This window comes from Hordeum vulgare, chromosome 7H (assembly GCF_904849725.1).
Source record: "Hordeum vulgare subsp. vulgare chromosome 7H, MorexV3_pseudomolecules_assembly, whole genome shotgun sequence".
NCBI lineage: Eukaryota > Viridiplantae > Streptophyta > Magnoliopsida > Poales > Poaceae > Hordeum > Hordeum vulgare.
The window spans coordinates 250,306,813-250,319,971 of NC_058524.1; the positions used below are offsets into that span (position 1 = coordinate 250,306,813).

General features: G+C 48.2%; 24 non-coding genes and 4 pseudogenes across 24 annotated transcripts; all 28 read right to left on the minus strand.

Annotated features, from left to right (window-relative positions):
- Positions 1 to 199: 199 nt before the first annotated feature.
- Positions 200 to 318, minus strand: LOC123414132. The gene has a single exon (XR_006614210.1). It is a non-coding gene; the product is annotated as a 5S ribosomal RNA (ribosomal RNA).
- A 332-nt stretch (positions 319 to 650) lies between these two features.
- On the minus strand, positions 651 to 769 carry LOC123414661. The gene has a single exon (XR_006614590.1). It is a non-coding gene; the product is annotated as a 5S ribosomal RNA (ribosomal RNA).
- A 333-nt stretch (positions 770 to 1,102) lies between these two features.
- Positions 1,103 to 1,221, minus strand: LOC123414513. The gene has a single exon (XR_006614450.1). It is a non-coding gene; the product is annotated as a 5S ribosomal RNA (ribosomal RNA).
- A 332-nt stretch (positions 1,222 to 1,553) lies between these two features.
- LOC123413834 lies at positions 1,554 to 1,672 on the minus strand. Its single transcript, XR_006613947.1, has one exon. It is a non-coding gene; the product is annotated as a 5S ribosomal RNA (ribosomal RNA).
- Positions 1,673 to 2,005: 333 nt separating this feature from the next.
- On the minus strand, positions 2,006 to 2,124 carry LOC123414076. The gene has a single exon (XR_006614159.1). It is a non-coding gene; the product is annotated as a 5S ribosomal RNA (ribosomal RNA).
- A 333-nt stretch (positions 2,125 to 2,457) lies between these two features.
- LOC123414750 lies at positions 2,458 to 2,576 on the minus strand. The gene has a single exon (XR_006614673.1). It is a non-coding gene; the product is annotated as a 5S ribosomal RNA (ribosomal RNA).
- A 332-nt stretch (positions 2,577 to 2,908) lies between these two features.
- LOC123414930 lies at positions 2,909 to 3,027 on the minus strand. Its single transcript, XR_006614841.1, has one exon. It is a non-coding gene; the product is annotated as a 5S ribosomal RNA (ribosomal RNA).
- Positions 3,028 to 3,359: 332 nt separating this feature from the next.
- Positions 3,360 to 3,478, minus strand: LOC123413971. The gene has a single exon (XR_006614069.1). It is a non-coding gene; the product is annotated as a 5S ribosomal RNA (ribosomal RNA).
- Positions 3,479 to 3,811: 333 nt separating this feature from the next.
- On the minus strand, positions 3,812 to 3,930 carry LOC123414077. The gene has a single exon (XR_006614160.1). It is a non-coding gene; the product is annotated as a 5S ribosomal RNA (ribosomal RNA).
- Positions 3,931 to 4,263: 333 nt separating this feature from the next.
- LOC123414751 lies at positions 4,264 to 4,382 on the minus strand. Its single transcript, XR_006614674.1, has one exon. It is a non-coding gene; the product is annotated as a 5S ribosomal RNA (ribosomal RNA).
- Positions 4,383 to 4,714: 332 nt separating this feature from the next.
- LOC123414768 lies at positions 4,715 to 4,833 on the minus strand. The gene has a single exon (XR_006614690.1). It is a non-coding gene; the product is annotated as a 5S ribosomal RNA (ribosomal RNA).
- Positions 4,834 to 5,166: 333 nt separating this feature from the next.
- On the minus strand, positions 5,167 to 5,285 carry LOC123413910. Its single transcript, XR_006614016.1, has one exon. It is a non-coding gene; the product is annotated as a 5S ribosomal RNA (ribosomal RNA).
- Positions 5,286 to 5,961: 676 nt separating this feature from the next.
- Positions 5,962 to 6,080, minus strand: LOC123413864. The gene has a single exon (XR_006613973.1). It is a non-coding gene; the product is annotated as a 5S ribosomal RNA (ribosomal RNA).
- A 333-nt stretch (positions 6,081 to 6,413) lies between these two features.
- On the minus strand, positions 6,414 to 6,532 carry LOC123414153. Its single transcript, XR_006614227.1, has one exon. It is a non-coding gene; the product is annotated as a 5S ribosomal RNA (ribosomal RNA).
- A 333-nt stretch (positions 6,533 to 6,865) lies between these two features.
- LOC123413720 lies at positions 6,866 to 6,984 on the minus strand. Its single transcript, XR_006613838.1, has one exon. It is a non-coding gene; the product is annotated as a 5S ribosomal RNA (ribosomal RNA).
- Positions 6,985 to 7,316: 332 nt separating this feature from the next.
- Positions 7,317 to 7,435, minus strand: LOC123414662. Its single transcript, XR_006614591.1, has one exon. It is a non-coding gene; the product is annotated as a 5S ribosomal RNA (ribosomal RNA).
- Positions 7,436 to 7,767: 332 nt separating this feature from the next.
- Positions 7,768 to 7,942, minus strand: LOC123414066 (annotated as a pseudogene).
- A 332-nt stretch (positions 7,943 to 8,274) lies between these two features.
- Positions 8,275 to 8,393, minus strand: LOC123414762. The gene has a single exon (XR_006614685.1). It is a non-coding gene; the product is annotated as a 5S ribosomal RNA (ribosomal RNA).
- A 332-nt stretch (positions 8,394 to 8,725) lies between these two features.
- LOC123414067 lies at positions 8,726 to 8,900 on the minus strand (annotated as a pseudogene).
- A 332-nt stretch (positions 8,901 to 9,232) lies between these two features.
- On the minus strand, positions 9,233 to 9,351 carry LOC123414141. Its single transcript, XR_006614218.1, has one exon. It is a non-coding gene; the product is annotated as a 5S ribosomal RNA (ribosomal RNA).
- Positions 9,352 to 9,684: 333 nt separating this feature from the next.
- On the minus strand, positions 9,685 to 9,803 carry LOC123415002. The gene has a single exon (XR_006614909.1). It is a non-coding gene; the product is annotated as a 5S ribosomal RNA (ribosomal RNA).
- A 333-nt stretch (positions 9,804 to 10,136) lies between these two features.
- Positions 10,137 to 10,255, minus strand: LOC123414952. Its single transcript, XR_006614862.1, has one exon. It is a non-coding gene; the product is annotated as a 5S ribosomal RNA (ribosomal RNA).
- A 332-nt stretch (positions 10,256 to 10,587) lies between these two features.
- LOC123414663 lies at positions 10,588 to 10,706 on the minus strand. Its single transcript, XR_006614592.1, has one exon. It is a non-coding gene; the product is annotated as a 5S ribosomal RNA (ribosomal RNA).
- A 332-nt stretch (positions 10,707 to 11,038) lies between these two features.
- Positions 11,039 to 11,213, minus strand: LOC123414148 (annotated as a pseudogene).
- A 332-nt stretch (positions 11,214 to 11,545) lies between these two features.
- On the minus strand, positions 11,546 to 11,664 carry LOC123414665. The gene has a single exon (XR_006614594.1). It is a non-coding gene; the product is annotated as a 5S ribosomal RNA (ribosomal RNA).
- Positions 11,665 to 11,996: 332 nt separating this feature from the next.
- On the minus strand, positions 11,997 to 12,171 carry LOC123414069 (annotated as a pseudogene).
- Positions 12,172 to 12,503: 332 nt separating this feature from the next.
- Positions 12,504 to 12,622, minus strand: LOC123414143. The gene has a single exon (XR_006614220.1). It is a non-coding gene; the product is annotated as a 5S ribosomal RNA (ribosomal RNA).
- A 333-nt stretch (positions 12,623 to 12,955) lies between these two features.
- Positions 12,956 to 13,074, minus strand: LOC123415003. The gene has a single exon (XR_006614910.1). It is a non-coding gene; the product is annotated as a 5S ribosomal RNA (ribosomal RNA).
- Between the last annotated feature and the right edge of the window lie 85 nt (positions 13,075 to 13,159).

Genomic DNA, 13,159 nt, shown 5'->3' on the forward strand with positions numbered 1-13,159 from the left:
CGACCTCTGTGACTTTTCCCACCGCGCTTGACACCCAACGACGCCGCCCCTAGACACGTCAACAATGAGACGCAAGCTAAAACATATCGCAAACGTCAAAAATAAGAAAACTAGTAAACGTCAAAAATAAGAAAACGAGGTCATATAGATCACGCTCCCGCGTCATCCTTGTCACGTGGCGCAGAAATATTTAAAAATGGGAATGCAACACGAAGACTTCCCAGGAAGTCACCCATCCTAGTTCTACTCTCGCCCAAGCACGCTTAACTTTGGAGTTCTGATGGGATCTGGTGCATTGGTGTTGGTATGATCGCATCCGACATGGAACTATCTATTTGTTCCTTATGCTTGCCCCTCCCGTGTCCATTGCCACATTTGCCTCGACAACGGAGACGAGTTTAACACAAGAATTTCACCGCTCCCTCTCTACCCCGACAAAACGAGCACCGCCACGACCTCTGTGACTTTTCCCACCGCGCTTGACACCCAACGACGCCGCCCCTAGACACGTCAACAATTAGACGCAAGCTAAAACATATCACAAATGTCAAAAATAAGAATACTAGTAAACGCCAAAAATAAGAAAACGAGGTCATATAGATCACGCTCCCGCGTCATCCTTGTCACGTGGCACAAAAATATTTAAAAAGGGAATGCAACTCGAGGACTTCCCAGGAGGTCACCCATCCTAGTACTACACTCGCCCAAGCACGCTTCACTTCGGAGTTCTAATGGGATCCGGTGCATTGGTGCTGGTATGATCGCATCCGACATGCAACTATCTATTTGTTCCTTATGCTTGCCCCTCCCGTGTCCATTGGCACATTTGCCTCGACAACGGAGACGAGTTTAACACAAGAATTTCACCGCTCCCTCTCTACCCCGACAACACGAGCACCGCCACGACCTCTGTGACTTTTCCCACCGCGCTTGACACCCAACGACGCCGCCCCTAGACACGTCAACAATGAGACGCAAGCTAAAACATATCACAAACGTTAAAAATAAGAAAACTAGTAAACGTCAAAAATAAGAAAACGAGGTCATATAGATCACGCTCCCGCGTCATCCTTGTCACGTGGCGCAGAAATATTTAAAAAGGGGAATGCAACACGAGGACTTCCCAGGAAGTCACCCATCCTAGTACTACTCTCGCCCAAGCACGCTTAACTTCGGAGTTCTGATGGGATCCGATGCTTTAGTGCTAGTATGATCGCATCCAACATGCAACTATCTATTTGTTCCTTATGCTTGCCCCTCCCGTGTCCATTGCAACATTTGCCTCGACAACGGAGACGAGTTTAACACAAGAATTTCATCGCTCCCTCTCTACCACGACAACACGAGCACCGCCACGACCTCTGTGACTATTCCCACCACGCTTGACACCCAACGACGCCGCCCCTAGACACGTCAACAATGAGGCGCAAGCTAAAACATATCACAAACGTCAAAAATAAGAAAACTAGTAAACGTCAAAAATAAGAAAACGAGGTCATATAGATCACGCTCCCGCGTCATCCTTGTCACGTGGCGCAAAAATATTTAAAAAAGGAATGCAACACGAGAACTTCCCAGGAGGTCACCCATCCTAGTACTACTCTTGCCCAAGCAAGCTTAACTTCGGAGTTCTGATGGGATGCGGTGCTTTAGTTCCGGTATGATCGCATCCGACATGCAACTATCTATTTGTTCCTTATGCTTGCCCCTCCCATGTCCATTGCCACATTTGCCTAGACAACGGAGACGAGTTTATCACAAGAATTTCACCGCTCCCTCTCTACCACAACAACACGAGCACCGCCACGACCTCTGTGACTTTTCCCACCGCGCTTGACACCCAACGACGCCGCCCCTAGACACGTCAACAATGAGACGCAAGCTAAAACATATCGCAAACGTCAAAAATAAGAAAACTAGTAAACGCCAATAATAAGAAAACGAGGTCATATAGATCACGCTATCGCGTCATCCTTGTCACGTGGCGCAAAAATATTTAAAAAGGGGAATGCAACACGAAGACTTCCCAGCAAGTCACCCATCCTAGTACTACTCTCGCCCAAGCAAGCTTAACTTCGGAGTTCTGATGGGATGCGGTGCTTTAGTTCCGGTATGATCGCATCCGACATGCAACTATCTATTTGTTCCTTATGCTTGCCCCTCCCATGTCCATTGCCACATTTGCCTCGACAACGGAGACGAGTTTATCACAAGAATTTCACCGCTCCCTCTCTACCCCACCAACACGAGCACCGCCACGACCTCTGTGACTTTTCCCACCGCGCTTGACACCCAACGACGCCGCCCCTAGACACGTCAACAATGAGACGCAAGCTAAAACATATCGCAAACGTCAAAAATAAGAAAACTAGTAAACGTCAAAAATAAGAAAACGAGGTCATATAGATCACGCTCCCGCGTCATCCTTGTCACGTGGCGCAGAAATATTTAAAAATGGGAATGCAACACGAAGACTTCCCAGGAAGTCACCCATCCTAGTACTACTCTCGCCCAAGCACGCTTAACTTCGGAGTTCTGATGGGATCTGGTGCATTGGTGCTGGTATGATCGCATCCGACATGGAACTATCTATTTGTTCCTTATGCTTGCCCCTCCCGTGTCCATTGCCACATCTGCCTCGACAACGGAGACGAGTTTAACACAAGAATTTCACCGCTCCCTCTCTACCCCGACAAAACGAGCACCGCCACGACCTCGGTGACTTTTCCCACCGCGCTTGACACCCAACGACGCCGCCCCTAGACACGTCAACAATGAGACGCAAGCTAAAACATATCACAAATGTCAAAAATAAGAAAACTAGTAAACGCCAAAAATAAGAAAACGAGGTCATATAGATCACGCTCCCGCGTCATCCTTGTCACGTGGCACAAAAATATTTAAAAAGGGAATGCAACTCGAGCACTTCGCAGGAGGTCACCCATCCTAGTACTTCACTCGCCCAAGCACGCTTCACTTCAGAGTTCTAATGGGATCCGGTGCATTGGTGCTGGTATGATCGCATCCGACATGCAACTATCTATTTGTTCCTTATGCTTGCCCCTCCCGTGTCCATTGGCACATTTGCCTCGACAACGGAGACGAGTTTAACACAAGAATTTCACCGCTCCCTCTCTACCCCGACAACACGAGCACCGCCACGACCTCTGTGACTTTTCCCACCGCGCTTGACACCCAACGACGCCGCCCCTAGACACGTCAACAATGAGACGCAAGCTAAAACATATCACAAACGTTAAAAATAAGAAAACTAGTAAACGTCAAAAATAAGAAAACGAGGTCATATAGATCACGCTCCCGCGTCATCCTTGTCACGTGGCGCAAAAATATTTAAAAAAGGAATACAACACGAGAACTTCCCAGGAGGTCACCCATCCTAGTACTACTCTTGCCCAAGCAAGCTTAACTTCGGAGTTCTGATGGGATGCGGTGCTTTAGTTCCGGTATGATCGCATCCGACATGCAACTATCTATTTGTTCCTTATGCTTGCCCCTCCCATGTCCATTGCCACATTTGCCTAGACAACGGAGACGAGTTTATCACAAGAATTTCACCGCTCCCTCTCTACCACAACAACACGAGCACCGCCACGACCTCTGTGACTTTTCCCACCGCGCTTGACACCCAACGACGCCGCCCCTAGACACGTCAACAATGAGACGCAAGCTAAAACATATCGCAAACGTCAAAAATAAGAAAACTAGTAAACGCCAAAAATAAGAAAACGAGGTCATATAGATCACGCTATCGCGTCATCCTTGTCACGTGGCGCAAAAATATTTAAAAAGGGGAATGCAACACGAAGACTTCCCAGCAAGTCACCCATCCTAGTACTACTCTCGCCCAAGCAAGCTTAACTTCGGAGTTCTGATGGGATGCGGTGCTTTAGTTCCGGTATGATCGCATCCGACATGCAACTATCTATTTGTTCCTTATGCTTGCCCCTCCCATGTCCATTGCCACATTTGCCTCGACAACGGAGACGAGTTTATCACAAGAATTTCACCGCTCCCTCTCTACCCCACCAACACGAGCACCGCCACGACCTCTGTGACTTTTCCCACCGCGCTTGACACCCAACGACGCCGCCCCTAGACACGTCAACAATGAGACGCAAGCTAAAACATATCGCAAACGTCAAAAATAAGAAAACTAGTAAACGTCAAAAATAAGAAAACGAGGTCATATAGATCACGCTCCCGCGTCATCCTTGTCACGTGGCGCAGAAATATTTAAAAATGGGAATGCAACACGAAGACTTCCCAGGAAGTCACCCATCCTAGTACTACTCTCGCCCAAGCACGCTTAACTTCGGAGTTCTGATGGGATCTGGTGCATTGGTGCTGGTATGATCGCATCCGACATGGAACTATCTATTTGTTCCTTACGCTTGCCCCTCCCGTGTCCATTGCCACATCTGCCTCGACAACGGAGACGAGTTTAACACAAGAATTTCACCGCTCCCTCTCTACCCCGACAAAACGAGCACCGCCACGACCTCGGTGACTTTTCCCACCGCGCTTGACACCCAACGACGCCGCCCCTAGACACGTCAACAATGAGACGCAAGCTAAAACATATCACAAATGTCAAAAATAAGAAAACTAGTAAACGCCAAAAATAAGAAAACGAGGTCATATAGATCACGCTCCCGCGTCATCCTTGTCACGTGGCACAAAAATATTTAAAAAGGGAATGCAACTCGAGCACTTCGCAGGAGGTCACCCATCCTAGTACTTCACTCGCCCAAGCACGCTTCACTTCGGAGTTCTAATGGGATCCGGTGCATTGGTGCTGGTATGATCGCATCCGACATGCAACTATCTATTTGTTCCTTATGCTTGCCCCTCCCGTGTCCATTGGCACATTTGCCTCGACAACGGAGACGAGTTTAACACAAGAATTTCACCGCTCCCTCTCTACCCCGACAACACGAGCACCGCCACGACCTCTGTGACTTTTCCCACCGCGCTTGACACCCAACGACGCCGCCCCTAGACACGTCAACAATGAGACGCAAGCTAAAACATATCACAAACGTTAAAAATAAGAAAACTAGTAAACGTCAAAAATAAGAAAACGAGGTCATATAGATCACGCTCCCGCGTCATCCTTGTCACGTGGCGCAGAAATATTTAAAAAGGGGAATCCAACACGAGGACTTCCCAGGAAGTCACCCATCCTAGTACTACTCTCGCCCAAGGACGCTTAACTTCGGAGTTCTGATGGGATCCGATGCTTTAGTGCTAGTATGATCGCATCCAACATGCAACTATCTATTTGTTCCTTATGCTTGCCCCTCCCGTGTCCATTGCAACATTTGCCTCGACAACGGAGACGAGTTTAACACAAGAATTTCATCGCTCGCTCTCTACCACGACAACACGAGCACCGCCACGACCTCTGTGACTATTCCCACCGCGCTTGACACCCAACGACGCCGCCCCTAGACACGTCAACAATGAGACGCAAGCTAAAACATATCACAAACGTCAAAAATAAGAAAACTAGTAAACGTCAAAAATAAGAAAACGAGGTCATATAGATCACGCTTAACTTCGGAGTTCTGATGGGATCCGATGCTTTAGTGCTAGTATGATCGCATCCAACATGCAACTATCTATTTGTTCCTTATGCTTGCCCCTCCCGTGTCCATTGCAACATTTGCCTCGACAACGGAGACGAGTTTAACACAAGAATTTCATCGCTCGCTCTCTACCACGACAACACGAGCACCGCCACGACCTCTGTGACTATTCCCACCGCGCTTGACACCCAACGACGCCGCCCCTAGACACGTCAACAATGAGACGCAAGCTAAAACATATCACAAACGTCAAAAATAAGAAAACTAGTAAACGTCAAAAATAAGAAAACGAGGTCATATAGATCACGCTCCCGCGTCATCCTTGTCACGTGGCGCAAAAATATTTAAAAAGGGAATGCAACACGAGAGCTTCCCAGGAGGTCACCCATCCTAGTACTACTCTTGCCCAAGCAAGCTTAACTTCGGAGTTCTGATGGGATGCGGTGCTTTAGTTCCGGTATGATCGCATCCGACATGCAACTATCTATTTGTTCCTTATGCTTGCCCCTCCCATGTCCATTGCCACATTTGCCTCGACAACGGAGACGAGTTTATCACAACAATTTCACCGCTCCCTCTCTACCCCAACAACACGAGCACCGCCACGACCTCTGTGACTTTTCCCACCGTGCTTGACACCCAACGACGCCGCCCCTAGACACGTCAACAATGAGACGCAAGCTAAAACATATCGCAAACGTCAAAAATAGGAAAACTAGTAAACGTAAAAAATAAGAAAACGAGGTCATATAGATCACGCTCCCGCGTCATCCTTGTCACGTGGCGCAAAAATATTTAAAAAGGGGAATGCAAAACGAAGACTTCCCAGGAAGTCACCCATCCTAGTACTACTCTCGCCCTAGCAAGCTTAACTTCAGAGTTCTGATGGGATGCGGTGCTTTAGTTCCGGTATGATCGCATCCGACATGCAACTATCTATTTGTTCCTTATGCTTGCCCCTCCCATGTCCATTGCCACATTTGCCTCGACAACGGAGACGAGTTTATCACAAGAATTTCACCGCTCCCTCTCTACCCCAACAACACGAGCACCGCCACGACCTCTGTGACTTTTCCCACCGCGCTTGACACCCAACGACGCCGCCCCTAGACACGTCAACAATGAGACGCAAGCTAAAACATATCGCAAACGTCAAAAATAAGAAAACTAGTAAACGTCAAAAATAAGAATACGAGGTCATATAGATCACGCTCCCGCGTCATGCTTGTCACGTGGCGCAAAAATATTTAAAAAGGGGAATGCAACACAAAGACTTCCCAGGAAGTCACCCATCCTAGTACTACTCTCGCCCAAGCACGCTTAACTTCGAAGTTCTGATGGGATCTGGTGCATTGGTGCTGGTATGATCGCATCCAACATGCAACTATCTATTTGTTCCTTATGCTTGCCCCTCCCGTGTCCATTGCCACATTTGCCTCGACAACGGAGACGAGTTTAACACAAGAATTTCACCGCTCCCTCTCTACCCCGACAAAACGAGCACCGCCACGACCTGTGTGACTTTTCCCACCGTGCTTGACACCCAACGACGCCGCCCCTAGACACGTCAACAATGAGACGCAAGCTAAAACATATCACAAATGTCAAAAATAAGAAAACTAGTAAACGCCAAAAATAAGAAAACGAGGTCATATAGATCACGCTCCCGCGTCATCCTTGTCACGTGGCACTAAAATATTTAAGAAGGGAATGCAACTCGAGGACTTCCCAGGAGGTCACCCATCCTAGTACTACACTCGCCCAAGCACGCTTCACTTCGGAGTTCTAATGGGATCCGGTGCATTGGTGCTGGTATGATCGCATCCGACATGCAACTATCTATTTGTTCCTTATGCTTGCCCCTCCCGTGTCCATTGGCACATTTGCCTCGACAACGGAGACGAGTTTAACACAAGAATTTCACCGCTCCCTCTCTACCCTGACAACACGAGCACCGCCACGACCTGTGTGACTTTCCCACCGCGCTTGACACCCAACGACGCCGCCCCTAGACACGTCAACAATGAGACGCAAGCTAAAACATATCACAAACGTTAAAAATAAGAAAACTAGTAAACGTCAAAAATAAGAAAACGAGGTCATATAGATCACGCTCCCGCGTCATCCTTGTCACGTGGCGCAGAAATATTTAAAAAGGGGAATGCAACACGAGGACTTCCCAGGAAGTCACCCATCCTAGTACTACTCTCGCCCATCACTCATCCTAGTACTACTCTCGCCCATCACCCATCCTAGTACTACTCTCGCCCAAGCACGCTTAACTTCGGAGTTCTGATGGGATCCGATGCTTTAGTGCTAGTATGATCGCATCCGACATGCAACTATCTATTTGTTCCTTATACTTGCCCCTCCCGTGTCCATTGCCACATTTGCCTCGACAACGGAGACGAGTTTAACACAAGAATTTCACCGCTCCCTCTATACCACGACAACACGAGCATCGCCACGACCTCTGTGACTTTTCCCACCGCGCTTGACACCCAACGACGCCGCCCCTAGACACGTCAACAATGGGACGCAAGCTAAAACTTATCACAAACGCCAAAAATAAGAAAACTAGTAAACGTCAAAAATAAGAAAACGAGGTCATATAGATCACGCTCCCGCGTCATCCTTGTCACGTGGCACTAAAATATTTAAGAAGGGAATGCAACTCGAGGACTTCCCGGGAGGTCACCCATCCTAGTACTACACTCGCCCAAGCACGCTTCACTTCGGAGTTCTAATGGGATCCGGTGCATTGGTGCTGGTATGATCGCATCCGATATGCAACTATCTATTTGTTCCTTATGCTTGCCCCTCCCGTGTCCATTGGCACATTTGCCTCGACAACGGAGACGAGTTTAACACAACAATTTCACCGCTCCCTCTCTACCCTGACAACACGAGCACCGCCACGACCTCTGTGACTTTCCCACCGCGCTTGACACCCAACGACGCCGCCCCTAGACACGTCAACAATGAGACGCAAGCTAAAACATATCACAAACGTTAAAAATAAGAAAACTAGTAAACGTCAAAAATAAGAAAACGAGGTCATATAGATCACGCTCCCGCGTCATCCTTGTCACGTGGCGCAGAAATATTTAAAAAGGGGAATGCAACACGAGGACTTCCCAGGAAGTCACCCATCCTAGTACTACTCTCGCCCATCACCCATCCTAGTACTACTCTCGCCCATCACCCATCCTAGTACTACTCTCGCCCAAGCACGCTTAACTTCGGAGTTCTGATGGGATCCGATGCTTTAGTGCTAGTATGATCGCATCCGACATGCAACTATCTATTTGTTCCTTATACTTGCCCCTCCCGTGTCCATTGCCACATTTGCCTCGACAACGGAGACGAGTTTAACACAATAATTTCACCGCTCCCTCTATACCACGACAACACGAGCATCGCCACGACCTCTGTGACTTTTCCCACCGCGCTTGACACCCAACGACGCCGCCGCTAGACACGTCAACAATGGGACGCAAGCTAAAACTTATCACAAACGCCAAAAATAAGAAAACTAGTAAACGTCAAAAATAAGAAAACGAGGTCATATAGATCACGCTCCCGTGTCATCCTTGTCACGTGGCGCAAAAATATTTGAAAAGGGAATGGAAAACGAGAACTTCCCAGGAGGACAACCATCCTAGTACTACTCTTGCCCAAGCACGCTTAACTTCGGAGTTCTGATGGGATCTGGTGCTTTAGTTCCGATATGATCGCATCCGACAAGCAACTATCTATTTGTTCCTTATGCTTGCCCCTCCCATGTCCATTGCCACATTTGCCTCGACAACGGAGACGAGTTTATCACAAGAATTTCACCGCTCCCTCTCTACCCCGACAACACGAGCACCGCGACGACCTCTGTGACTTTTCCCACCGCGCTTGACACCCAACGACGCCGCCCCTAGACACGTCAACAATGAGACGCAAGCTAAAACATATCACAAACGTCAAAAATAAGAAAACTAGTAAATGTCAAAAAAAAGAAAACGAGGTCATGTGGATCACGCTCCCGCGTCATCCTTGTCACGTGGCGCGAAAATATTTAAAAAGGGGAATGCAACACCAGGACTTCCCAGGAAGTCACCCATCCTAGTACTACTCTCGCCCAAGCACGCTTAACTTCGGAGTTCTGATAGGATCCGGTGCTTTAGTTCCGGTATGATCGCATCCGACATGCAACTATCTATTTGTTCCTTATGCTTGCCACTCCCGTGTCCATTGCCACATTTGCCTCGACAACGGAGACGAGTTTATCACAAGAATTTCACTGCTCCCTCTCTACCCCGACAACACGAGCACCGCCAGGACCTCTCTGACTTTTCCCACCGCGCTTGACACCCAACGACGCCGCCCCTAGACACGTCAACAATGAGACGCAAGCTAAAACATATCGCAAACGTCAAAAATAAGAAAACTAGTAAACGTCAAAAATAAGAATACGAGGTCATATAGATCACGCTCCCGCGTCATGCTTGTCACGTGGCGCAAAAATATTTAAAAAGGGGAATGCAACACGAAGACTTCCCAGGAAGTCACCCATCCTAGTACTACTCTCGCCCAAGCACGCTTAACTTCGAAGTTCTGATGGGATCTGGTGCATTGGTGCTGGTATGATCGCATCCAACATGCAACTATCTATTTGTTCCTTATGCTTGCCCCTCCCGTGTCCATTGCCACATTTGCCACGACAACGGAGACGAGTTTAACACAAGAATTTCACCGCTCCCTCTCTACCCCGACAAAACGAGCACCGCCACGACCTGCGTGACTTTTCCCACCGTGCTTTACACCCAACGACGCCGCCCCTAGACACGTCAACAATGAGACGCAAGCTAAAACATATCACAAATGTCAAAAATAAGAAAACTAGTAAACGCCAAAAATAAGAAAACGAGGTCATATAGATCACGCTCCCGCGTCATCCTTGTCACGTGGCACTAAAATATTTAAGAAGGGAATGCAACTCGAGGACTTCCCAGGAGGTCACCCATCCTAGTACTACACTCGCCCAAGCACGCTTCACTTCGGAGTTCTAATGGGATCCGGTGCATTGGTGCTGGTATGATCGCATCCGACATGCAACTATCTATTTGTTCCTTATGCTTGCCCCTCCCGTGTCCATTGGCACATTTGCCTCGACAACGGAGACGAGTTTAACACAAGAATTTCACCGCTCCCTCTCTACCCTGACAACACGAGCACCGCCACGACCTCTGTGACTTTCCCACCGCGCTTGACACCCAACGACGCCGCCCCTAGACACGTCAACAATGAGACGCAAGCTAAAACATATCACAAACGTTAAAAATAAGAAAACTAGTAAACGTCAAAAATAAGAAAACGAGGTCATATAGATCACGCTCCCGCGTCATCCTTGTCACGTGGCGCAGAAATATTTAAAAAGGGGAATGCAACACGAGGACTTCCCAGGAAGTCACCCATCCTAGTACTACTCTCGCCCATCACTCATCCTAGTACTACTCTCGCCCATCACCCATCCTAGTACCACTCTCGCCCAAGCACGCTTAACTTCGGAGTTCTGATGGGATCCGATGCTTTAGTGCTAGTATGATCGCATCCGACATGCAACTATCTATTTGTTCCTTATACTTGCCCCTCCCGTGTCCATTGCCACATTTGCCTCGACAACGGAGACGAGTTTAACACAAGAATTTCACCGCTCCCTCTATACCACGACAACACGAGCATCGCCACGACCTCTGTGACTTTTCCCACCGCGCTTGACACCCAACGACGCCGCCCCTAGACACGTCAACAATGGGACGCAAGCTAAAACTTATCACAAACGCCAAAAATAAGAAAACTAGTAAACGTCAAAAATAAGAAAACGAGGTCATATAGATCACGCTCCCGCGTCATCCTTGTCACGTGGCACTAAAATATTTAAGAAGGGAATGCAACTCGAGGACTTCCCAGGAGGTCACCCATCCTAGTACTACACTCGCCCAAGCACGCTTCACTTCGGAGTTCTAATGGGATCCGGTGCATTGGTGCTGGTATGATCGCATCCGATATGCAACTATCTATTTGTTCCTTATGCTTGCCCCTCCCGTGTCCATTGGCACATTTGCCTCGACAACGGAGACGAGTTTAACACAAGAATTTCACCGCTCCCTCTCTACCCTGACAACACGAGCACCGCCACGACCTCTGTGACTTTCCCACCGCGCTTGACACCCAACGACGCCGCCCCTAGACACGTCAACAATGAGACGCAAGCTAAAACATATCACAAACGTTAAAAATAAGAAAACTAGTAAACGTCAAAAATAAGAAAACGAGGTCATATAGATCACGCTCCCGCGTCATCCTTGTCACGTGGCGCAGAAATATTTAAAAAGGGGAATGCAACACGAGGACTTCCCAGGAAGTCACCCATCCTAGTACTACTCTCGCCCATCACCCATCCTAGTACTACTCTCGCCCATCACCCATCCTAGTACTACTCTCGCCCAAGCACGCTTAACTTCGGAGTTCTGATGGGATCCGATGCTTTAGTGCTAGTATGATCGCATCCGACATGCAACTATCTATTTGTTCCTTATACTTGCCCCTCCCGTGTCCATTGCCACATTTGCCTCGACAACGGAGACGAGTTTAACACAATAATTTCACCGCTCCCTCTATACCACGACAACACGAGCATCGCCACGACCTCTGTGACTTTTCCCACCGCGCTTGACACCCAACGACGCCGCCGCTAGACACGTCAACAATGGGACGCAAGCTAAAACTTATCACAAACGCCAAAAATAAGAAAACTAGTAAACGTCAAAAATAAGAAAACGAGGTCATATAGATCACGCTCCCGTGTCATCCTTGTCACGTGGCGCAAAAATATTTGAAAAGGGAATGGAAAACGAGAACTTCCCAGGAGGACAACCATCCTAGTACTACTCTTGCCCAAGCACGCTTAACTTCGGAGTTCTGATGGGATCTGGTGCTTTAGTTCCGATATGATCGCATCCGACAAGCAACTATCTATTTGTTCCTTATGCTTGCCCCTCCCATGTCCATTGCCACATTTGCCTCGACAACGGAGACGAGTTTATCACAAGAATTTCACCGCTCCCTCTCTACCCCGACAACACGAGCACCGCGACGACCTCTGTGACTTTTCCCACCGCGCTTGACACCCAACGACGCCGCCCCTAGACACGTCAACAATGAGACGCAAGCTAAAACATATCACAAACGTCAAAAATAAGAAAACTAGTAAATGTCAAAAAAAAGAAAACGAGGTCATGTGGATCACGCTCCCGCGTCATCCTTGTCACGTGGCGCGAAAATATTTAAAAAGGGGAATGCAACACCAGGACTTCCCAGGAAGTCACCCATCCTAGTACTACTCTCGCCCAAGCACGCTTAACTTCGGAGTTCTGATAGGATCCGGTGCTTTAGTTCCGGTATGATCGCATCCGACATGCAACTATCTATTTGTTCCTTATGCTTGCCACTCCCGTGTCCATTGCCACATTTGCCTCGACAACGGAGACGAGTTTATC